Raw genomic sequence first — 25,408 nt, 5'->3', positions numbered from 1 at the left:
GCAGGCACTTCTGAGGCCTATGAATGAAAATTTGACTGATATTGTGGCAATTTGAATGTGTATAAAAATGCTGTTATTGATGTTTGTTAGAAGGTGTGACAAATGTCAATAGGAGTGAGTCTAGTTTTGTTAAAGTTGTGTTGAGTAGTGGATGTATTGATGGTGTCAGGCTCTGGTGAAAGACCATGGAAATCATTTGTTCATTAGAGAAAGCGGGCAAGAGCAACATTGTGTATTATTGATTAAAGTGTTAATGTCATTTAGTTTAGGTCAATAAGACGCCTTCAAGTCACTTGCTCCAGAAGAATAGACTTCTAGAACAGCTTGTTCATGCCATGAAGTAACCTAATTTGATAATGTGCCATTTCATTTTCAGGAGATTATATCCTGTTAAAACATGCCATCTAGTTAGTTTCTTTATAATTGAACGAATATAAAGAATTAAATGATAAACAATTTATTGTATACAAAGGATTTTATTCTTGGTATGACTCAGTATCATCTTTGTACGCGTACAACAGACCTGTATGCTTAATTGTACGTGGACAGAAGAATACTACAAAAAAATGACAATTACAAATGATTTATAAGTAACATAATTTTGGGCTGACTTTCACAGCAATGTTTTATCTTGATGTGACTGATTTCAGTCAAAAATAAGTGATTGGTATCTGACATTGACCCTATATATACTACTCAAAAGAAGTAAAAGGACAACCCATTCTTTCATGTTACTATTGTTAATCTATCGTTGTAGATTAACTGTGGTAATATGAAAGATTTGGGTGTTCTTTAACTTGTTTTGAGTAGTATATATACAAGAACTAGACCAAAATGGAATTTCTCAACTTTGGTCATAAAAACCATAAACTGCCATCTGTAGAAACATAAGCAATCTTCATCACTTATATAACTGAAAAAGCATAGATTAAGGGCAAAACAGTATAGTTTCTTTTAATGATATTCATCTGACAATTATGAATATAATCATTGCTGTTGGTTGTTTGTGTTCTTCTTTTTTAAAATTTGCTTTTATGACATTTCCATTGATCCATGTATTATCAAGACGGAGCCATTACCCATTGCAAGGTAAATGACAATATCAGTGAATAAAGTAAAATATTATGTTCAAGACTTGAAGAGGCAGGTTAATTTAGATGGGATCACATTAGTATATCATGTCAGTCACAAAAAGGGAACTTCCTAGATTATTTAAAAAGTTATTTAATTGATAAGATTTAGGAATGTGGAGATCATTCAGTGCTATGACTGTCATAACTCTCCGATTGCAACATTCATAATAGTTATAACCTGACAGTTGCTTTGTAAAACCAGGCCTATTATATTAATAATAAAATATATCTGTCTGTTTCAACAGATGAAAGAGACTGGTTATTCCTTAGCATTGACGTTTTATACTTATGAATGAATGATACATGAATTATTATATGAGGTAAGTTCTTTTGTGTGGACATCTGGTTCAGAAAACAGAAGATAATATTAGAAAAAAGTGTATACTTAATGTATTCCTGAGGAGCTGATGCATGTCAAATAGTGATGATCTCACAGGTGTAATCCTTGCACTAGCTGCTGTGATGCCTTGCTGTAACAGTGCCCTTTAAACTTTGTATCAAGTGCACAAGGCAAATAGTATTGAAGTAGTGGTACTTGTTAAGTACTTGCAAACTAGTTAATCAGATGAAAATATGCATCACCTTAGGGCTAAAATCCTGGTACATTTGCTGTGCATGTGTTATCTGAAGTGCATTGTCTAAATAGACACTGCAAAAAGTAAGAAAAAGCTCTGAAACATCTGTGCAAGTGATGACATGCTTGAACGTTTGATGTTATGCTACAGTTACTTGCAAATGGAAAAAGAAAATGTATTTCTTTGTTTAAATATTTATATGAATATGTACGTTAAGATGCTTATAAGTATTACATTAATGATAATTTTCAAACATTAAAGACAACAGAACAACTTAAAAGCAGACTCTTCTTCGCTTTAGAAATCATGTTAAGATAATCTTTTTAAAAAGGATTAAAATATGGAAAATATGCCTGCAATGCACAGCACAGAATGTGAGAAAACCAAATACTTACAAATTATGTAATTATATAGTGATTAGGTAGAGAATATGTGCAACAACCCAAACATAGCATCCTAACACTGATGCATAGGCAGACAAACCTCACTAATCAAGACACTACCATTCCCAGTGAAATATACTGTATTAATAAATGTGTGGAGTATTTGAGCAAAGTTCCTTTGGTTATATATATACATTCCCCACAAAATCATCAGGTAGGAAATGTTTCCAGAGTAACAGGGTCTGGACTAAACAGGTTCCACTGAAATCAGGTCCAGCTTCACCATCATTCCAATGAATAATTCTTTTTAAAAAGATACTTGCTGAAAATTTGTCTTTGAATAATAAGAGAGGTGAACACACCTCACAGGTGCAATTGTTTCATAAGTGTAATATATATATATATATATATATATATATATATATATATATATATATATATATATATATATATATATATATATATATATATATATAGATAGATATATATATATAGATAGATAGATAGATAGATAGATAGATAGATAGAGATAGATAGATAGATAGATAGATAGATAGATAGATAGATAGATAGATACGCAGCATCCATACACAAAATGCTAGATTAGTGGACCTACCAGAAAATAGCAGAAGACTGCCACAATTGCAACAGGTAAAATCCCAGCACTGCGGTTTTGCTACTTCCAAGTCAGCTGGTTTAAGCAGTTGGCTACTGCAGTGGACAGTGAGAATGAGGTGATCCTATTCATTGACAGAACTTTATCCTTATCTGTGTGTTTACCTCCATAGTCAAAGTTCAATCAGGTAAGCGACACCGCTGTCTGGCATATGTGTAACGAGAAATGTAATACTGAGTCACATCTTGATACATCTCAGTTTGACTCAATGCCTGGATACTCGGGAAAGTAGAACTCTATTGTATGCATAAGGCTATATAGTGTCTGTGCCATCATGCATAGTGTTTGTGCCGTCATGAATAGTGTCTGTGCTGTCATGACTGTCTGTGCCATCATGAATAGTGTTTGTGCCGTCATGAATAGTGTCTGTGCTGTCATGAGTGTCTGTGCCGTCATGAATAGTGTTTGTGCCATCATGAATAGTGTCTGTGCTGTCATGCGTGTCTGTGCCATCATGAATAGTGTCTGTGCCGTCATGAATAGTGTCTGTGCTGTCATGAGTGTCTGTGCCATCATGAATAGTGTCTGTGCCATCATGAATAGTGTCTGAGTCATCATGAATAGTGTCTGGGCCGTCATGAATAGTGTCTGGGCCGTCATGAATAGTTCAGAAGGGAAGTTTGAAATTATGTACTCTTCGTTAGTTCATTACTAATAGTTCATATCTTTTCATGTATTTCATGCTTACAGGAATCAGATTTTGTAAATACAACATGACTATTTTAGTATTTAAAGGTCCACTACACACACTGTAAATTAATTTGCTTATGTTGAAAGTACCCTGAATGGAATGAATGATGTGTGGGATGTCTACACTGTATAAAAATGAGGAATGAGTTTTTAAAGCAGTTTTGTACGTATGTACTGTAGATGACGGTGAAACTTATAAAAAGGATGATTTTAATTTTATAATTTTGGAAAAGTGAGTAAACATAGGAAAGACTGATATGGAAGAACTCAGTCGGGGCTTTATATCTTGTTTATGCTTCTCAAGGATATACATAGCAAAATGGGGACTGGGACAGAATAAGCCAAGATGCTTGTTACAAATACTAAGTCATGATGATGTGTGAACTGACTGATTGTGTGTCATCATGCCCCAACAGCATGCACCGTTGCTCCAGCTGTCAACCACTGGTTTGCCAGGCCCAGACTCGAAATAACAACAAGCAGGCTGGATCATTGCTGATACATCAAGAATCAACATTCATTCCATTACAGGGCCTGTTACTTTGCCTTTAAAGGCCCCTGTCACATGGGTGTCTGGTGTCAGGCAACAAACAAACACTTACCTTTTTATGCAGGACACCTGTTTCATCACTGATTTTCAGTGATCCATTCATATCATTTTCACCTCTATTTTGCCTTTTATACCCAGTGGAATCTGTTTAGGAAACTGGGTATTCCCTGGCATTGACAGTTTAGTTTTACACCACAGTATCACACATGTCACTAACAGGTATATATCCAATTAGTCAACTGATGCATGTATTCCAGCTGTGTTCAAACAAGGAAGTAATTTTTTGCTGATTAATAATTCATACCACCATAAATTTCTGTGCCAAAGTTGTATTGGAATTATGTTACTGTTTAATGTTCTTTCATTCTATGCTTAGATGAAGGTAATACTCAACATACATATGAAAATCAATAACGCTGTGTGAGGATATTGTATAAGAATTTGGAAAATTAGACTTTAATAATTATCAAACTCTACATGCCAGAGAATTTGTATGGAATGGTCATTATACAAATGTATACTAATAAAACAAAGTTAAGGACAACCTGATCCTTGCATATTACCATAGTTAGTCCTGATCTGCCATGACCGATTAACTATAGTAATATGAAAGAATCATCTGGTTCTTAACCCGGTTCTTAACCTTTTGTAGACATTAGTATAAAAACTTGATCATTTGGAATATTTTGACATACCCCTTCAAAAACTAAACAAAATAATAGAAAGTGTCCTTAACTATGCTTGGATCTGTCAAAGTGGGTTTGAATCCCAGATTGACTCTGATTATGATCCTTGGTTTGTCAGTGCCAAGTGGTATAAGTCTGAAACCTGTATCTATAACTGAACTACTATTCAATGAGGCATCAAACATACCTCACTCACTCACTCACTCACTCACTGAAAGTATCTATCAATTGGGTCATACTGACCTTGCATTTTTGTAACATGTCTTATTAAATTTCAGAAAGTTGATCCAATGCATATTAGCAGGAAATGAATTTGAATAGACCATGTTGATGTCTTGAAGCAATGAGATCTCTGATGCAGAGACTTCTAAAGACCCATATGTGTTGGTTACTGGGATTGTTCCATATGTATCATATTGTATAACATGTAAAGACATATCTTGTTCTTATTTGCATGGTTATGTCATCTTGAGCATCATTGTTTCAGTGACAACAAAATATACCGTTTTCCTCACAGATATACAGTGATCTCTAGCTACAACGCTACCTTTGGGGTCCAAATAATTGATGACCCTTATAGATGAACATCCATTTACCCGAGTTCGAGTTGTAGGGGTAGATGACCAACACACCAGTACATGCTCGGCCTACCTTACCCAGTCTACACCACTGTATTTAATTGTGATGGAAAAAAAAGATATACCGTATATCGCTGTGTAAGTTTTTCATACCTCGAAATAGAGGGCTTTCAAGGGAGGTCGTCTTGTACACAGGGTTGAAGAGTTTTGATGTTCTTCCCCCAACACAAACATAACTGTGAGCACATAACACCAGAAATACCATGTCAACAATGAAGTAATGACGTATGCAAATATTATAAAAAATGTTCATGATATATCTGGACTTACCTTTGAAATCTATTTTATTAATTTATTCAAAATTTTATTTAATATTCTTATTTTCATTTCCGAAAAATATTATGTTCAAAATGCGTTATTTGATACTCTTGTTTCATTTGTTTCAAAATAAATGCCAATGACTGTATCCTTTACTCCTAGTCAATGAAAACATGTCTTTAAAATATTTATTTATTCTTCAAAATAACCTTTCCTCTTCTGCTGTTAATCAAGCAAACTAGACTTGGTTAGTTTGATCTAGACTTGCCTAGGCTTTTAGTAAAACAAATACCTAAAAAACATAAATTCCACAATCATGGCGCAGGACGACTCTTGTACATATATCCATGGTATCCCATCTGCTGTGATGTTGTTGTATGAAATATGAATATGATACTGAATGATATTATAAACTCTTCACCCAGCTCTTCAGATTATGACTTCTTCCTGCCTGCTAATAGCATCCCTTGCATCTCTCAAACAGTAGGTATCATGTGTAGATAGAGCTTAGATAGGCTCAAAGTAGTAAGTCCCCTTTCAAAACCAGCAGGCTTTAAATCTCTTTGAAATCTAGTCATAGTTAATGAAACCAGTGCAGTCATCTGGATATTATAATGTTGTAATGTTTTGTACATTACAATATTTGAATAGAATTACTTCCAAAGATTCTCAATAAATTACATGTGCAAAAGCAATTTTAATAGAAATTTGTCATAGGAAACTCAAAGAATGAGTGAAAATGCAAATGTATGAAGTTCTTATTTTGAAGTTATTTTGGTTTGTAGAAACTTGTATGGTCCTGAACCATGAATGTGGAATAAATGTATAACCAATCTATATTTATGTAAGAGCAAGTCTAGTCAGCTCTGCTCCACATCAAATCATCAAAATCAGGAATTTATCTTCTTTAAGAATTTTAAAGAAGAGATATGTATCGTGTAATTTGAATGATGAGCAGATAATCAGGGCCCCAGAAAAATGTAATTGTTAGAGTGATATAGAAATATTATGATATTTTTATGTTATACCTTTGCATATATCCCATCTATAAGATATAAAACTTCAATGCCAGAGAATAATCTCAATTTCATTCGGCATAAGAGGCAAAATACATGTAAGTAATCGCTTAAATTTTGCTGTTTTTATTAATATAGTTGGGATCTGGTTTTGTCATCATGAAATATGATTCAAGTACAATGCATTGGTTAATATGAGCCTTTTTTAAAAAAAAAGCAACAAACATACTGAAGCCTTTTGAATCCATTGTTTGAGGAATGCTAATAGAACATTGTGTTAAGTCATGAAGACACTCATGTCCATCACGATTCAGTGATCAAGACATTTACATACATCACAGTGCACAAAACGTTGAGAAACTTTGTCCCCTATTTGATATCTGTTCCTAGTATGGGTCGCTCTAACTTGTTAGGTCACAGACCTTGTGGATTAGTTGCGATATTGTAGTAGAAGAATGAGTTTCTCTGACCTTCACCTTGTTTTCCTAATATTCCCCTTATCCCTACTGAAGCTTGTTTATTTTGCTGATGGGTACACAAAGCTGAATCCATTCCAGATTATTTCATTTTCATGTCACAACTTGAAATCAATTTGAAAAAATAAAAGTCTCTATACCTAAGGACACAATATAGAGGGCAAATATATATACCACTCAAAACAATGTAAAGGCTGTGTGCTGCACAACCCACTAGCCATGACAGATGACCTGTAGTCATGAAAAACTTCTTTTGTATAGTATATTGATACATTGCCATGGCTGTTGTGATAGTCAAATTGGCTCTAAACTGGTACATCCTTACTGGTGCTGGAAATAAATGGGCATTCTGAATTACGATGAGATGTTTTAGTGAGTTGATGAGATGTGTTTTAGTGCTGTTATCACAGATTGCTGCAGGAATGCTATTCTAGAGGACACGAGTGAGTGAGTTTTTAAAGCCGCTTTCATTAACATCAAGGCATGTCAGCTTCATTTGGGAGGAAAACCTGAAAACCACTTTAACATTTACCACTTGGTGAAACACATAATCAGAGAGAACGGGTATTTGAACCCAAGGTCATAGGTTTCTGGTATGCCTATGGGACACGACTCTAATTCCTGCATGTTAGATGACTGGGCCACCCATGCTCGACAGGACACCAAGAATCGACTTCACAAAGTGTTCCCATGTTGAGAGTAGAACCTGAACAATGTGATGATTGAATAAATTAAATCTGGGCTACCCTACTGTCCTGAAATCCACAGTTACTTAAGACTATGTAGTTTTTGTCATGGTGTTAGATGCAAAAACAAAGATTGAAACAGAAATAACACTCATATTGCATCACTAAGCAGCAAACCATTGCATCATTCTGAAAACATATACATCCCATATATCCACTGGAAGATATTGATTCGTATACACCAGCCATATAGCGTAATATTCAACGTAACATACCTTCTTCACCTCTTTGTAATCCCACCACAAAGCCGAAAACAGATATCACATCCACAAAATGATCTTTTTGAAGAATGATGTTGCTTGGTATTCATTTTATGAAGCCTTTCCTTCACAGTGTGTGAGCGCGAAGTTGTTAGTTATGATGCAGACGTCTTTGAGCAGCACCGAATGATGTTACTCACCAGCGAGTCAGATTGTAGATGCTGTAAGTACCCTCAACAACTGGCAGGTATAAATGTTCAATATTTACCGCTGCAAATAAACAACGTAACAGGATCTGCACGTTCCTGTACTGGTTTAATCAGCATGCCTTTAGATTGATTGATGCTGTACTCTTTTCCTGGTTGTGTTTACATCATTATATCTAGACTGCCAGACATACATATTTAGAGCAAAAACAACGTTAATTGGGTAAAAAAAAGTCAATTGTACCCCATTCCAGAAATCATCATGTTCAATATGAAGGAAGAGGTATAGTTTTTTAGCTTTCTCATTCACTACAGTATGTTGGATGAACCAATGATGAAGTTGACATCTTTCTACTGATAGTTCTGAAATTTGATATGTTTGATAAACTAGGACAGAGGGGAATTACAATGAATTAATTTATTGTCATTTCATAATCTAATCTCATTGATCTAATGTTAAGCTTATGTTGGTACTATTTGATGATAAGATTTTTATTAGCTTTCCTTTAAAAAATAACTTGTGCATATTATTTTGGGTATCGATAATGATAACAATACTTTATAAATATATAACAGTAAAGTTAATACCATCGTGGGAAATGTTCGAACTGAATGAGACAGTCACACTGTTTAGTTTATTAGTATGCAACCAACCCACATTATGTGACAGGTGCAAGAAGGTTGCATTTTAGTTCTCATCTCATCCTACTTGGTACCCATTCATTACCAGATGGCAGTTAATTTTGTTGGTGAAGTAAGTTATGTTAATGTATTTAAGTTTTTAGAATTTTATTTTGGGATATCAAGAGATTGCACATATGTTTGGGAAAGTACGACAAACATGTCTTAAAACTGTAGAAAAATATCATCCTCGATTATCCAGAGCATTATATCTCCATTCTGTTATAATACCCTTGACCCATTCACTACAATAGCTTTTCAGCCTAATTTGAATAGCATGATGCTTAAAATAGCCAAGCAATATATAACTTTGAGCAAGATAAATTCTTATTTTTGAAAGGGAACAAAGTTTTGGTAAATGCGGATGGGGAAAGTTTATTAATTAAAATTAATTGAGAAATTCTAAACTGGACCCTCCCTCCTTCCTTCATGATTACTGGCACCCTGTGAAGATCTGGGTTAGAACTGGTCTTCAGCTACCCATGCTTGTTCTGAGAGGCAGGATTGGGTGGTCCGACTCACTGACTTGGTTCATGCATGTAATCGTATCCCAATTGGGTAGATTGCTACTCATGATATCAACCACTGGATTGTCTGGTCCGGACATGATTATATACAGACCACCGTCATATAGATGGAATATTGCGTTCAAACAAACAAACAAAAAAACCTGACATGTGACAGCTTCCTATTAATAACTCTTCGGGGACACATAAACTATTAGCACTGCGTTTGTTACATTTGTATTGAAAAGTGTAAATTACACATGGTTTTATTGGGTAAGATAATATTTTTGAGGGACTGATGTTTTGGATGTTTACGGTTGTTGCCATGCTGCGTGTACAGTTAGGTGTGCTGCAGCCCGTACAAGTGGTGGCAGCCTGTATTGATGCAGCATCTGCCGCCTACCTACTGGATGTCCTCACCATCTCAGGTTCTCTACTCAGTATCAAATGTCAAAGACTTGATACCACTTCTTACACCATAATCAATGTTCATATTATAAGCCTTGTGAATATTCAATACTATTATACTAGCCTGGATGTTACCAGCTGAAACACCTTGGTTAAGTGTGGATAGTTGTTTTAGGCTTAATTATTGAAATTTGGTATAAAAACGCTGGTTCATGAAGTGGAAGTTTAATGGTGTTCTTTGATAGGAAAACTACTGGCTTTGGTAAATATGCTATAGGTTGACTCATTGCTAGCACATCAAGTTGTAACATCTGTGGGGGGAAATTAAGCAGAGTTTCAATTATTCTGATGTGTTATGATAATAATAGATGCAAGCGAACAGAGTGTCACGTTTTCAGTAACACTTTGCAGTTTTGAGAGTACATGGCTACCGTTTGTGGCACAGAATGGGGAAATCACCATGACTAGGGGTGTTAAAAGTATGACATAACAATACATACTGTTATAGAAGGGGAGGGGCACCTGCCCCCCTTTTGGTATTATATGGGGGACAGGATACATACTGTTATACAAGAGATAGGGGCACCTGCCCCCCTTTGGGTATTAGGTATATATAGGGGACAGGATACATACTGTTATACAAGAGGTAGGGGCACCTGCCCCCTTTTGGGTATTAGGTATAATATAGGGGACAGGATACATACTGTTATACAAGAGGTTGCAGGTGTGGAGGTTTTTGCTTTGAAGCGGGGTATAAAGGGATATATTATACCTCTCAGATTCCACGTGCAGCCTGTATTGCTCATGATGGGGTATAAGTGATTTAATCCCCCACTGAGAAATATATTACCACAAAAGGCGGGTTACACAGTATTTTATCAAGATCATGTGGACCAATGAGATCTCATCATTTTGATATGGAGGTATGATCAACTTTTACGCCCAGGGAAGGGACAACAGTGTCCAAAGTGATTGAAGACTTGACATAGTGGTCGCTGTCATTGGCTGTGTGAGATGTGATATGGGGTCGACAGTACAATAATTACTGAGTAGCAAGGGGATGGGAGATCTGATAATGGGGTCAGAAAATTACACACACAAGACACCAAGGCTACAGAACTATATGCCAACTCTGTAGTAATGTATGTGTCCATTTTGGACTCTGTATCAGAATAAAATACTATACACCTCTTATGTTAACCATAACCCTATCTATTTTCATCTTGAATGTAAACAGTAAAATATCATGAACTGACATAGTGAGTGAGTGTGGTTTTATGCCGCTTTTAGCAATATTTCAGCAATATCAGAGAACACCAGAAATGGGCTTCACACATTGTAATCGACCCCGGGTCTTCAGCGTGACGAGCGAACACTTTAACCACTAGGGTACCTGAGCTTCAGTGACTTAATATGCTCTAACTAAACTTAAGACAATGTCAGTTAATGGTCCCTGGGCCTGTGAGGACTCTGGGTACCAAGCTATGTAAGATGCAACTGGAAGGGGAATAGGGTGGTTAACTCTGTTACCTGGCTGATTGAGTGTCTTCGCATCCCTAGGGTATGGAATTTTACTCATGCTATCAAAATATGGTTTGTATGACCCAGATTGGGTTACTTATAGCCTGCTATGAAATATTTCAGACTGTTATATATTACTGACTTGGACATATTGGTGACTGGGATATATTGCTGATTGAGACATATTGCTGACTGGGACATGTTGCTGACTGACACTTGTTGCTGATTAGGACATGTTGCTGATTGGGACATGCTGCTGACTGGGACATGCTGCTGACTGGGACATGCTGCTGACTGACACTTGTTGCTGATTAGGACATGTTGCTGATTGGGACATGCTGCTGACTGGGACATGCTTCTGACTGGGACATGTTGCTGATAGGGACATGCTGCTGACTGGGACATGCTTCTGACTGGGACATGTTGCTGACTGGGACATGTTGCTGTTTGGGACATGCTGCTGACTGGGACATGCTGTTGACTGGGACATGCTGCTGACTGGGACATGTTGCTGTTTGGGACATGCTGCTGACTGGGACATGTTGCTTACTGGGACATGTTGCTGACTGGGACATGTTGCTTACTGGGACATGTTGCTGACTGGGACATGCTGCTGATTGGGACATGCTGCTGAGTGGGACATGCTGCTGACTGGGACATGTTGCTGACTGGGACATGCTGCTGACTGGAACATGCTGCTGACTGGGACATGTTGCTGTTTGGGACATGCTGCTGACTGGGACATGCTGCTGATTGGGACATGCTGCTGACTGGGACATGCTGCTGACTGGGACATGTTGCTGACTGGGACATGCTGCTGATTGGGACATGCTGTTGACTGGGACATGCTGCTGTCTGGGACATGTTGCTGTTTGGGACATGCTGTTGTTTGGGAGTATCGTTTTACTCAATATTCCAGTAATATCACAGCAGGAGACACCAGAAAATGGTACACATTGTACCCATTTGGGGAATCGAACATACATCTTCGGCGTGACAAGCAAACACTTCAACCACTAGGCTACTCCACCACCCTTTGAACTGTAGAGGTAAGATAGGGTTTGAATGTTGGATGGTGTGTTGTGTTGAACTGATGAGGAGGAATATTACTAAGAGTGTCAGAAAATACAACTCACTGACTCATTTTTCATTTATAAAAAGCTTTGGGGGCACAGGTGGCCCAGTCGTCTAAGGAGCTGCGATTCCCTGTGCAGAGTTGCGTCACTTGGGCACGCCAGAAACCTATGATTGTGGGTTCGAATCCCGGTTCGCCCCGATTATGTTTCTAGGTTTGTCAGCACCATACCCGTGCTCGTGGGTTTCACCAAAATGGTAAACGTCTGAGACCTGCATCACTTCGGGCTTTCCTCCCACATTAAGCTGACACGCCACGATATTACTGGAATACTGTTAAAAGAGACGTTAAACCCAACTCACTCACTCACTCACTATAAAAAGCTTTAATTGCACCAAACAAAGTTTTAGCGAGGGTGTTAATGTTTCTGATTTTGATCCTTGACGTAAGCAATGAAACATTATACAGCAAAATGACATTACACAGGTCTCTAGTAAGTTATTCTGGATGGATGTTTAATTTATGTGCACTTGCTTCAGCTAAAAGCCTCCCAAGAATTGAAATGATCTTCATAGTAATTGAAGTGTCATAAAATCAATGCATTCTTTGAATGCAAGGGAAACATGACTACCAAAGGTTACATTAAAGGCATTGCCATATTATATACCCTGAAGTTAGTTGACATTGTCTCCTTGTCAACTTCACTAAACTAGTAAATGTCAGTTCATCTGAGGAATTAAATACTTTACATTGTTAGTCTTAGTTTAATTCACATCTTTTATGTAAGTTTATGAGTTAAGATTTAATACTTTGTTTCTCTGGTTTGTGCTGAGTAATCAACTATTCGTACATGGTAACATACACAAGAACCTGAACAATAAGCCCAACATGTTTTACTTGTCACCAACGCAAGAGCTTTGTATTTCCAAATTGTGGTACATGCTACTTCTTAAATAAGAACTTGTTCCTGCTCTACCAAATTAACAGCTTGAGTTATAAATTGGAGTTATCATGCTATTCCACAGATTTATTTTGTGATAAATAATGTTGATACAAATCTACAAGGTCATGCTCTGTTCTAAGAAAACAATGGACACAATGTAATCCACCTTCTGTGGAAAGGTTTTATCAGCCTTTTGTCTTACTAGATTCCCGTCTTCCAGAACAATGGGACTCCCTGATATGAAATTGTCGCAGAATGTAATGCAGGGTATTCTGTGTGAGGGAAACATATGGCCATATTGTGACTAGATATAGATTCATGATCGTATTTTGATAGGTACATATACATAGGGGATATGCAAAGTGTATGTAAGTATGTATGTGTAAACAGTGTTAGATATTAATGGGTGTCCTGTTCTTAAGGGTCATTGCTATTGCATTGGAACATAAGGACCTCCTAAATGTTATGACTTAACTTCAGCTTCATGTCAAGGATCCTTAGATTTTCATTCCAAGATTTCTAACACTGACATATATATTTAGCACATCCAATTATCAGAAGAACTTTCATTTCCAGATGCAGAGCTAATTGATACTGACATTATAGGAAAGAAAACAGCTATATACAGTACCGGTAAACTAAGGTTATAATGAACTTAAAGGGAGGACTAATTCTAGTTCATTATAACCGAAGTTCATTTTTACAGCATATAAAAAGCAAATGGCAGGGATAAAAAAAAAAGTTTGTTATGTCCGTCAGTTTGTTGTTATGAGCGTGTTCCTTACAAACGTAGTTTACTGTATACTGTATATGGTAGCTTCATTAGAAGACACATGAGTGAGTATTGCTTATGGCATCAGAACTTTTGTAGGTATTTTAAACTTTACTATCTGTAAAGTAAAGTAAATAACTCTGTTGAAGATACATGTAGTGAAATTTCAGTCCTCAGACAAAAGAAAAAACTGACCCTTCACAACAAATAAACAATAATAATTACATGAAACAGAATATCTCGATAAGATGTTAGTGTGCATAGCATCAGCTTATCGATAGCAATTTGTATAGATTAATGTTTATTATGATCATTGTCATTAGGCCATGGGAAGAACGTCTCCAATTTCTTATATTGAATTTTTTTGTTTTGTAAATTTTGTTCAGAAGCAAGTTAGATCAACCATTACCAGAATTCAGAAGAAAAAATATGTTGGAAATATATATGTAATGAAGACATACCTTACCTTGAAATGAGCGAACATCATGAAAGAAGACATTATTTAAACTCATTAGAGTCTGATAGACATGGGTATTCTAATTAAGCAGGTGTTAATTGTCTTGAGAAACTAGTGATATGCACCACAATATCGATACATATTTTTACCACAAGGTATATGAAATACATTTTATGACAGACTTTTTTATGCATATTATTTTCTTAAGTGTTAAAATGTCGGACATGTGTTACATGCATCACACAATGGGACAACATGTCCGAAATACTGACAGCCGTTGTTTCTGGTGTGCTACATATGCATTACAGAAATATGTACACAAAGGATGCATTGATTGTGTAAACAGGGAAACAAGAAGTATTTGTTACTTTATGTACAACATGATATTTTATGGCAGTAAAAGGTTGTTATACAGGGAAATGCACTGTCTGTTTACAACAATGTATTCATGATGCATTGGATAACAAACGTATAGTGCACATAATCTGAATATGATGTAGCAGGCTTTCAAATATCGGTCCACACCTATATAGTCCTACCTAGTAACATGAAAATCTGTTCATTACTTCAAATATCATTGCTCGAACTTGCACTGTTGACACAGCTATCATGATAAGTTGATATTTATTGTGAAAGTTATTCAGTGTTTATTTTTCCCATGGCACAAATTGTTGATATTTTTTAGTAATTGCCATGTTGATCATGAAGGTCATGAGTTTATGACTGCAGCAGGCACTGGCCGTGGGGAGTGGGGTGATAAAACAATGCATTGATTATTACCCTGTTAATCAGCAGTATGCTTGGTAACCATTACATGTCATTTGTCATCTGGATAGCCCTGGGAAAATCCATACAGTATTTCTTCTAAAAAATTGATTATAATTTATTATTTTTATTTCACTTATTTCCATATTTACATGTCTGCCTGTCTCAAAGTGTTTGTCTGTCAATTATATTATTTTTGTCAATATCAAATGATTTTTCATTTTGAGAGACATTTTGAGTATTTAGGATATGTTGTCTCAAGTTCATTCTGCTAGAATACCTCCCAGTCATGCAAATAGTGTTGTTATTCCAAGTAATTATGCCCCATGTTGTGTTAAATCAATGCAGTGTAATTTGACAGTGATTCAATGTTATTTAATGCAGCAGTAACCATACAGTAAACACCCGTGAAGATCTGGGGTAGAATAGGTCTTCAGCAACCCAAGCTTGCCGTAAAAGGCGACTCTGCTTGTCTTAAGAGGCGACTGACTGGATCGGGTGATCAGGCTCGCTGACATGGTTGATGCATGTCATCGATCCCAAATGCGTGGATCGATGCTCATGATATTAATCACTGAAAGGTCTGGTCCAGACTCGATTATTCACAGACCGCCGTCATATAGCTGGAATATTGCTGAGTGCGGCGTTTAACAAGAAACCAACCAACCACCCAATACAGTAAACCACGTTTATAACAAACACACATATTACGAACTGATCGATATAACAAACTTATTTTTTAGTTCCAGCTACTTGCTGTATATATGCGGTATAAATGCTTATAACGAACTACGGTTATTACGAACTAAAATTAGTGGTCCCTTTGAGTTGGTTATAACCGTAGTTAACTGTGTAACTGTTATGTCATGATGTCCCCCAAATGATCAGTTCTTGGCCATACAAACTAGAGGTTGATATCATCAGTGCTGTTCCACACTTGTTTAAATACCATCATGCTGTTCATCAGCAATCTTATTTTGTGTCCATATAAAGTTATTTGGAAAACATCATCAAATGTTGAATAATTATCAATTATATTTTGGTTGGATAACTTGGTATTGACAGAAAATAATTATCTTAGGAAATGAACCATACGTAATCATACACTGAAAAGAAAATATTAATGATAATGGAGAAATTGTCATGAATTTATGCGCTCCTAATAAGTGGTTGTCCTTAGAAAATTGCCTATTATTTTAATAATTGCCCATTTTCAAGATCAATTTACACATATTGTTGGTGGTTTTATGCATTACTGAACACCAGGAGAATGCGATTTAAGTTAATACTCTTTTACCATGTGAAAGAAAATCTGGGGGGACCATGTTTAAAAGTCCTGAGATTTTGTAAGAGGATATTATGCCATGTGGGTAATATTCATGAGATCAAGGTTATACCAACCAGTTAATGCACAAAGTAAAGGAAAGTGCTGACTCAATAAACATGCAAATCTATTAACAAAGTATGTTTGATTGTTATTGTTGTTGTAATTATTTTTCACAAAATTAAGCTTTTCTATAATGTGAGAAATAATTGTAAAAGTCATTTGTACACAAACTCAGTATTCTGTACAGTTTTGTTCAGCATGTTGAGTTCTAATGCTATGCTTTGACCTCAAACGTGCCACTATTCACCTAACAAAGACTGCTGTCAGTTCAACAGGTCAGTTGAGGCTAATCCCTCTGATACATCAAGCGTAAATTGGAAGTATTTTCACACCTATCAGTGATAGGGATTATTATTTAAGAGCAATGAAACATATTGTTCACCTCACCTGTTGTAGACTGTAAAAAAGGTAGATGATATTATCTCACCTGAAATCAGTTCATTCAACATAACACAGAGACGTCGGTTGTAGAAAACAGCCCTAGGCAAACTCCATGTGCCTCAAGCAGAGGCTGTCATGTATCCAGTCGTTCTCCATTGCATAATGTACAGATTATCCTAAAATGATTTTCTAGCCTCCTAATTCCTCCACTATCCAAAATTGGCTGATAGGTATTTACATGTCTTAGCAGACAGTATATCAGATTACCAATTTTTTTCAAGGCAATGAGATGTTAGTGTTTGACCTGCCGTTGGACTCTACCTCATAACTCAGAGACCAAAAATAGCTGCTCGTGTGGCAGACCGTGGGAAAGTTGTTAGCACAAATATTGATATACGAATTACTTGATCAACCAATCAGATAACAATTGTAGACGTGATCTGCCTGAAGAGTGTCATTTTTCACCCGACAAGCTCTTACCTTCATGTCATTATGACTGTTGAATCCTCACCCTCCCTCCCTCTGCACTCCCACATTGTCCATTGTTTGTCATACATCTAGATGTAATTCTCCTGAATCCCTTCTGTACACCTTGATCTTACTCAACAATAATGATCTACCCTCGTGTCGCTACAGGCCCATCTCTTCTCCCTATCCATGCACACCCTGGATACACCTGAACACACCCTGAATACACCCATACACACCCAGAATACACCCAAACACACCCCGAATACACATGAACACACCTTGAATACACCCAAACACACCCAGAATATACCTGACCACACCCTGAATACACCCAAACACACCCTGAATACACCCTGAATACACCCTGAATACACCCAAACACACCCTGAATACACCCAAACACACCCTGAATACACCCAAACACAATCTGAATACATCCAAACACAACCTGAATACATCACACCCAAAATCACACCCCACACCCCACACCCCACACCCCACACCCCACACACCCCACACCCCTGCTTTTTCTTTCAGCTTTAATTTTCTCATCATGAATTTTCATACTAGGTACCATATGTGTCTATAGCTATATGACACCAATTGGCCCACCAAACTATTAGAAGAACACCCAACCCACTTTGAGAAATACAAAGTTAGGAAAAATGAGAAATTTATATTCTGCGGCCTAATGTTGCAAATTCTAAAGGGACTGGTTTATATATCCTGTCTATGACAATAGGGGTAAGTGGGAGGTGGAGGATGTAGGGGGAACAGTAGAGCGACTGATGGGGGGTAGGGGTATTCAAGTGAAACGGAGTGAGAGGGTACAGGAAGATGAGTATGAGGGCTTGAAGCGAAGGCATGGGGTTTGAAAGAGGGTAGAAAGGGAAGTTAGAAGAGAATGGAGGAGTGTTGAAGGAGAAGGGAAAGGCATGATGGGAGAAGGGAGGAGGGAAGGCATGAAGGAAGGAGAAGGGAAGAGGGAAGGCATGAAGGAAGTAGAAGGCTAATTGGTAGAAGGCATGGTGGAGAAGGGAGGAGGGAAGGAGAAGGCATGGTGGAGAAGGGAGGAGGGACGGCATGAAGGAAGGAGAAGGCATGGTGGAGAAGGGAGGAGGGAAGGCATGAAGGAAGGAGAAGGCATGTGGGAAGAAGGGAGGAGGGAAGGCATGAAGGAAGGAGAAGGCATGGTGGAAAAGGGAAGAGGGAAGGCATGAAGGAAGGAGAAGGCATGTGGGAAGAAGGGAGGAGGGAAGGCATGAAGGAAGGAGAAGGCATGGTGGAAAAGGGAAGAGGGAAGGCATGAAGGAAGGAGAAGGCATGGTAGAGAAGGGAAGAGGGAAGGCATGAAGGAAGGAGAAGGCATGGTGGAGAAGGGAGGAGGGACGGCATGAAGGAAGGAGAAGGCATGGTGGAGAAGGGAGGAGGGAAGGCATGAAGGAAGGAGAAGGCATGGTGGAAAAGGGAAGAGGGAAGGCATGAAGGAAGGAGAAGGCATGGTAGAGAAGGGAAGAGGGAAGGCATGAAGGAGAAGGCATGGTGGAAGAGGGAAGGCATGAAGGAAGGAGAAGGCATGGTGGAGAAGGGAGGAGGGAAGGCATGAAGGAAAGAGAAGGCATGGGGGAGGAGGGAAGGCATGAAGGAAGGAGACGGCATGTGGGAAGAAGGGGAAGACATGGGAAAAGGCATGAGGGAAGAAAGGTAAGGGAGGAGGGAAGGCGTGAAAGAAGAAGGCATGTGGGAAGAAGGGGAAGGCATGAAGGAAGAAGGAGAAGGCATGAAGAAAGGAGAAGACATAATGGTAGAAGGCATGATGAAAGAAGGAGAAGTCATGTGGGAAGAAGGGGAAGACATAATGGTAGGAGAAGGCATGAGGGTTGAAGGGAGGAGGGAATGCATGAAGGAAGAAGAAGGCATGTGGAAAAAAGGGGAAGGAAGAAGGGAAAGGCATGATGGGAGAAGGGGAAGACATATTGGGAGAAGGCATGTGAGAAGAAGGAAAAGGTAAGGAAAGCAGGATGGGAAAAGGGGAAGACATAACGGGAGAAGAAGGAAAAGGGAAGGAAGGCATGATGGGAGAAGGGGAAGACATAATGGGAGAAGAAGAAGGCATGTGAGAAGAAGGAAAGGAATGCAGGATGGGAGAAGGGGAAGACATAATGGGAGAAGAAGAAGGCATGTGAGAAGAAGGAAAAGGCATTATGGTAGGAGAAGGCATAAGGGAAGAATGGGAAGGCATGAGGAAAGGATGGGATGGCATGAGCGAAGAAGGGGAGAGCTGAAAGGAAGAAGAATAAGGCATGAGGGAAGAAGGGGAAGACATGACATGTAATACACAGTAAGGATTTGTGGGGGTGAAGGGTGATGGGTGAAGTAGATTTGTGTTTTTTTAATTCATTACTGAGACACACATACTGTGTATGTATAACTCTTAGGGCAGAAAAACAATGTCACCTCTAAAAAAGAGTGGCAAAGAAAATATCTGTAATTACCGCAAGCTTATAATAGGGCTGGAAGCAGGCAGTAATGAATTTTAGTCATGTAATTTTCATACCTGAAATTGACACATCAATCTGCGCTGGCGATTAATCCTTGTCAGAATATGATTTCTCCCAGTTAAAAATTGAATTTTGCTAAAATTTTCCCAGGCTCCGAAAGCCTGAACTTCACAAGACTTGCCTCGGGGGACATGGGACTGTCATACAGAGAACCAGCCTGATTGCCGCGATGAATTAGGCTTCTAATATACTGCTTATGATAACGGAGATGGCCAAGGAACTACTAGAGCGTGTAATGTTAAACTACTATACCATAACATAGCTATCGTAGTTGCATACCCTAGAATAGGGAAGGATTTGTTGGAACAAGATTTTTGACACACTTATGTCAATGTGCATATATTTTTATTATGAAACTGTTTAGGGTAGCGCTATGAAGTATGACTGCATTAACGTTTTTGTCAGAATTGCCTAAAGCCTGAGGCATTTCCTTCTCTTGAAAGGTGCAGAATGTCTATTGGCACTAAGGAATATCTTCCATGGGCTTCTTCTACATGGGCCTGGGGAAGTCTTTTTAGATATGTGGTGAGAAGGCAAGAGGTCAAGGTCATGAGATAATATGTAAAATTGAAAAGCATTTGTCGCTTCACTTTCTCAAAAACAATGGATGTATTTTTTATCCTTTTTCTTTTTCCATGGAAACAATTCTGACTTAGCTGAAAAAACAAAGATATCTAAATTTGGTCTGACACAGGATTCCAGGTGAATACTTTATTAAGTACTGATGGATTAAAACCAGATATAGATCATCTAGATAATCTAAACAAGATATTTAAGGTTTAAGAACCAGAAAAATTGATAAACAAATTCATATTTTCAGACAATTCATAGGTCATAAGCCAATGACAGCTTGGGGCAAGATCTGAACAAAAAGTTAAAAATATAATAATGGTTTCAAAGCAATTTCAATGTGTATCCAAAATTTGTAATTTGTTATGTGACAGGTGAAATTCATACATAATCATGGTCAGATTTATGGTGGTCAGAAGACCGTCATTGTTTAGCACAATTTCAAAATGATTCCTGGTTTGCGTTTTGAATCTTTGTCCTGGCATTCAGTGTGCATGGGGTGTGCATGGGGTGGTCGGGTAGCCTAGTGGTTAAATCGTTTGCTCGTCACGTCGCTGACCCGGGTTCAATTCCCGACATTGGTTAATTGTGTGAAGCCCCCGCCGTGATATTGCTGGAATATTGCTAAAAGCGGCGTAAAACCATACTCACTCACTCACTCACTCACTCAGTGTGCACGTGTTAAGGAAACCAGGTGCAAAATCAATGTTGGATAAAACCATACAGAGTTATTTATTTTTCTGTCATTTTCATGTTTTATTGCTCTTAGTAAATGGCTGATTTTTACAAATAATTTATTTCTCTTTGCCGAGCATTCCTGTGTGTTTACCTACACAGAATATTAATGTAGTCACTGATGTGCTGGAAATGATAAGGGCGCCGTCAGCTGCATCACCTAACTGATTCACAAACATGGCATGCAGCAAGCTACATGACATTCTATATTTGACTTACTACCACGAGTCATGTGAAAACTTCAGTTGTGTTCAGTATATCCACAGTGTGATGCGTGCATGCTTCATTGATGATATATGCATTCAATTTCTATTGTGTACACACTCCACAGATATTTCAAAACATTTATTGGAGTGTCTCAGTCTCCGCTTGTTCCCAGTGTGTGACTTCAGACCACATAAAAACAGCTGTAGGTGTTTAAGTTGGAGGGAAAGTGTCTACATCCATTTCCCATATGCGTAATTGCTATTATAATCATAGGCTCGGGGCCAGATCGGGACTTGTGTCTCAGCACCCTTTAAACCCACATTAACTTTGTCATCACATGAACGTTTCAAACTGTGGAAAAATAGAAACAATGTCATGTGAAATATAAGGTTGAAGACGAAACATTGGAAGGGGCATTTAGGAGATTTGTCACGACTGTAGGCAGAATGAAGGTGTTGAGATGCTTGTTTACCTACACTAGGCCCTGGTTAATTAGGCTGTCAATACTTGGTTTAAGTTTAAATGTTAGTCATTAGTGAATGTGATAACTTGAAATTTCCCACAAGGATTGAAAGATTGCGCATACCAGTAATACCTTTCAATATTTCACATGTGCATAACAGCAACTCTCAAAGCTGATTGGTCAGTTAATGAAATATGACAAGACCTTATACTGGATTGGAGAGAACAATATAATATTGTGTGATCTATTGTTTATGATGTCCAAAGTTTATACTCGTTCACTTTTAGAACAATTGGTTGGGATATATATGAAATAACCTAGCTGGGCTATTGATTTCTGCCATTGATGTCGCTCAATCACTTCCACGCTTCCTCACTCCTTCACACATGCACTCACTCACTCATTCACTCATTCAGGACAATTTAGTTCCTGTTAATGACAACAATAGTGTAACTAATTTGAGATCAGGGAACCATATGTTCCCAGAGAAAAAGACTAAAAGACAATAGTATTACCTACTTGTAACTCTGAAATAGAGATATCTGTCCCCAAGGCTCCAATCTTACAAAATCAATTCATGAAGTACAGATAATACGTAATTCTGAGTTGTTTGGCGGTTATTCTCTAATTAGGATAGTCTTATATACAGTTTATGTGCTTCCTATACTCGTTTTGTACAGGCAAAGTTAAGGAAATTGTAATATACTTATGAATAAAGTGAATGCCACTTAAACCTTTAAACTTTGTGTATAAGATCATACGGGTATGAGGATTTCACTCAAATCCTTATATCGGTAATGTTTCCTATTGATATCTCCAAGTATGTGTGATATACCTTGAGTGACTGATTTATAACAGCTTGTTTGTAATGCATATCATTTAATGCCTTTGAATCCTGCATATGCCAGATATTTCATGTCAGAAATGACAATATTGGATAATTTAGATTGATGAAAATGGATGATATCTTGATTTAATAAAGACTTAGCACTTATTTCTTGATAGCATGATACAGATTGCATAGATACAAGGCCGCTTTATATGTTCTGTGGTGAACAGCTTGGAGTAGGGAGATATAACAAGATATTCCTCAAAGGCGCTATAACTGTCATAACTCTCTGCTTTATTGTACTGATAGACTTCTGACAGTCACAGTCTGAAGATCACTTTGTAGAATCTGGGTGAAAATGTAATTCAAATAAATAATTCTTTTTTCAAGCATGTCATGGGATGAAATGGACTCCAGCAAACAGCTCTTTCCAGAAAAATGCATTCTGTTCTTAGATGAAGTCGTATAAGGTCCATAGGAAGATAGCTTTTATATCAATGCAAGAGCTATCATTATGGCATTATTTCTTTTGCATACTCATCTCTACATATCTTTTTAATCATAATTGTTCGAAAACTCATTTAACTTTTCGGACTAAACTGTCATAATAATTTTCAGATAGTTCCCACACAATAAACATCTGACATGATAATGTATCAACTTGAGTAAGAACATATGTACTCAGTTGCATTTTATAATAATACAGGTACAGTTGTGGGTATTAACAGAAGTGGAGTGAGTGTGTGACATGTACACAATGCAGGTGATACTGTGCCTGTCAGTCACAGCTGATGTACTCTCCTCGCAGATCTCTCACTTGAAATGTCAGTATTTAGTGCGGGGCATTACAAGTGGCATGGGGTGTGTGAGATCTACACTGTTAATTTAGCATAATAAATTCACTGATGATTTAACCAACAGAATCAACTGATGACTCATGATTTTCCTTGGTGAAAAACAGGCATGAGAAAGTCGGCAGGAGTTACATTATATACACATTTAAATCAGTTCACCTCTTCAGCGGGTTCAGACAGTTTGTAGCCCTTGGGAATACTTCACTTGTCGTCTGGAAATTATCTATTTAACCCCACAAAGCCTCCACTATATACAGCCACATTTATTGCAATGTCGTTGATTGTATGACTTCTGACATGTTTCCATGTACTTATTATACAAAAGGAGTTTTGAAGAATAGCTACAAACACATTAAATTATTTACCTTTCCTTTGAAAGTTACATATATTTGGGACATGAAATGAAAGAAACTTGATGGTGTCTACCTTATAGCGGATTTCTCAGCCAACCATCAATGCATTTTTATGTATCATGCATGACATGTGCACCCTTCTAAGTCTATTTATGTGTATTGAATCAGATTGTATTGAAATAGAGACTGTGGGAACAGCTGTTAATCTGAACTCTTCGGTTCTCATGATAGAAACTAGATGCCATCTACAGTCTCAGTATTATGCTTGTGTTTGTGTTATGGCATAAATAAAAGTGACGAAACCCGTTCCATAATCAAAAGAAATCGGTGCTAAAAGCAGAGTCCATTGTACGATTCCTACTTTATAATAAGCATGTGTTTATTATTCACGATCAAATAGTGAAGACACCAGGCGAAAAGGTGAAAAGATGTGTCCTTTTCTTTCTTGTTTTCATGAAGCCTTAGGCATCATGATAGAAAGATAATGTGGTCTGCATGCAGTTCGGTATAATGCAGAGTTCAAAAGTAAAAGTATAACCGTAACCAAAAATGAACAACATTTGAGGGTAGGGGTGGGGTATGTAATGATGTGACTCAAAGGTCTGAATGTGTTATCTTTTAAGTTGGTGACCTTGCCTGTGAAAGATCTTGGCATCCTTTTCTAAAGTTGGGGCAAGACTATTTTGCATATTTTGTACTAAAAGAACTTTCAAGCTGTGACTTAATTGCACTATGTACTCCTTATAGATACATTATCAGAAAAATAATTGAAAAATATAGGTACTGACCCCCAAACTGGCATGACAGTTGATGTTCACCTCTTGTTCGAGATCTGTAACACAATATTTGTGAGTGAGTGAGTGAGTTGGTTTTATGCTGCTTTGAATGATATTTCAACAGTATCATGGCATGGCGGCTTATTGTGGGAAGAAAGCTCAAAGTGATGCAGATCTTAGACATTTAGCACTGTAGTAAGACCCACATGAAAGGGAATGGTGCTGACAAACCTAGAAACATAATCAGGGCGAACTCGGATTCAAACCCACGATCATAGGTTTCAGGCACACCTCTATACTGCTAACTGTGGCACCTTAGACAACTAGGCAAGTCATACCCCTGTAATACAATATCAATGATGGGAACTTGTGAAGACAGGTGAAATAAATCTGTATTTCTCTGGTCTATAAATATTTACTGTCTCTGTGGTGCTATCTTTCTTAATCCTATCGTCGTTGT

The 25,408-nt window shown here is 37.6% G+C and overlaps 1 protein-coding gene across 3 annotated transcripts in view; it reads right to left on the bottom strand.

Annotated features, from left to right (window-relative positions):
- LOC139444216 (delta-like protein D) overlaps positions 1–25,408 on the bottom strand; it is a 154,754-nt gene that overhangs the window by 101,629 nt on the left and 27,717 nt on the right. Inside the window, exon 3 of one of the 3 annotated variants that reach the window (XM_071225132.1) lies at positions 24,961–25,004. The gene's annotated coding sequence lies outside the window, so the exon portion shown is untranslated. Of the gene's footprint in view, positions 1–8,042; positions 8,204–17,175; positions 17,341–24,960; positions 25,005–25,408 lie in introns of those variants that run through there. The other 2 variants (XM_071225133.1, XM_071225131.1) reach the window with 2 other exon arrangements.

This window comes from Haliotis cracherodii, unplaced genomic scaffold, assembly GCF_022045235.1.
Source record: "Haliotis cracherodii isolate W230 unplaced genomic scaffold, xgHalCrac1.p SCAF_5, whole genome shotgun sequence".
Taxonomy (NCBI): Eukaryota; Metazoa; Mollusca; class Gastropoda; order Lepetellida; family Haliotidae; genus Haliotis; species Haliotis cracherodii.
The sequence above is the reverse complement of the archived record's forward strand: the minus strand, read 5'-3'. Positions and strand labels throughout refer to the sequence as shown.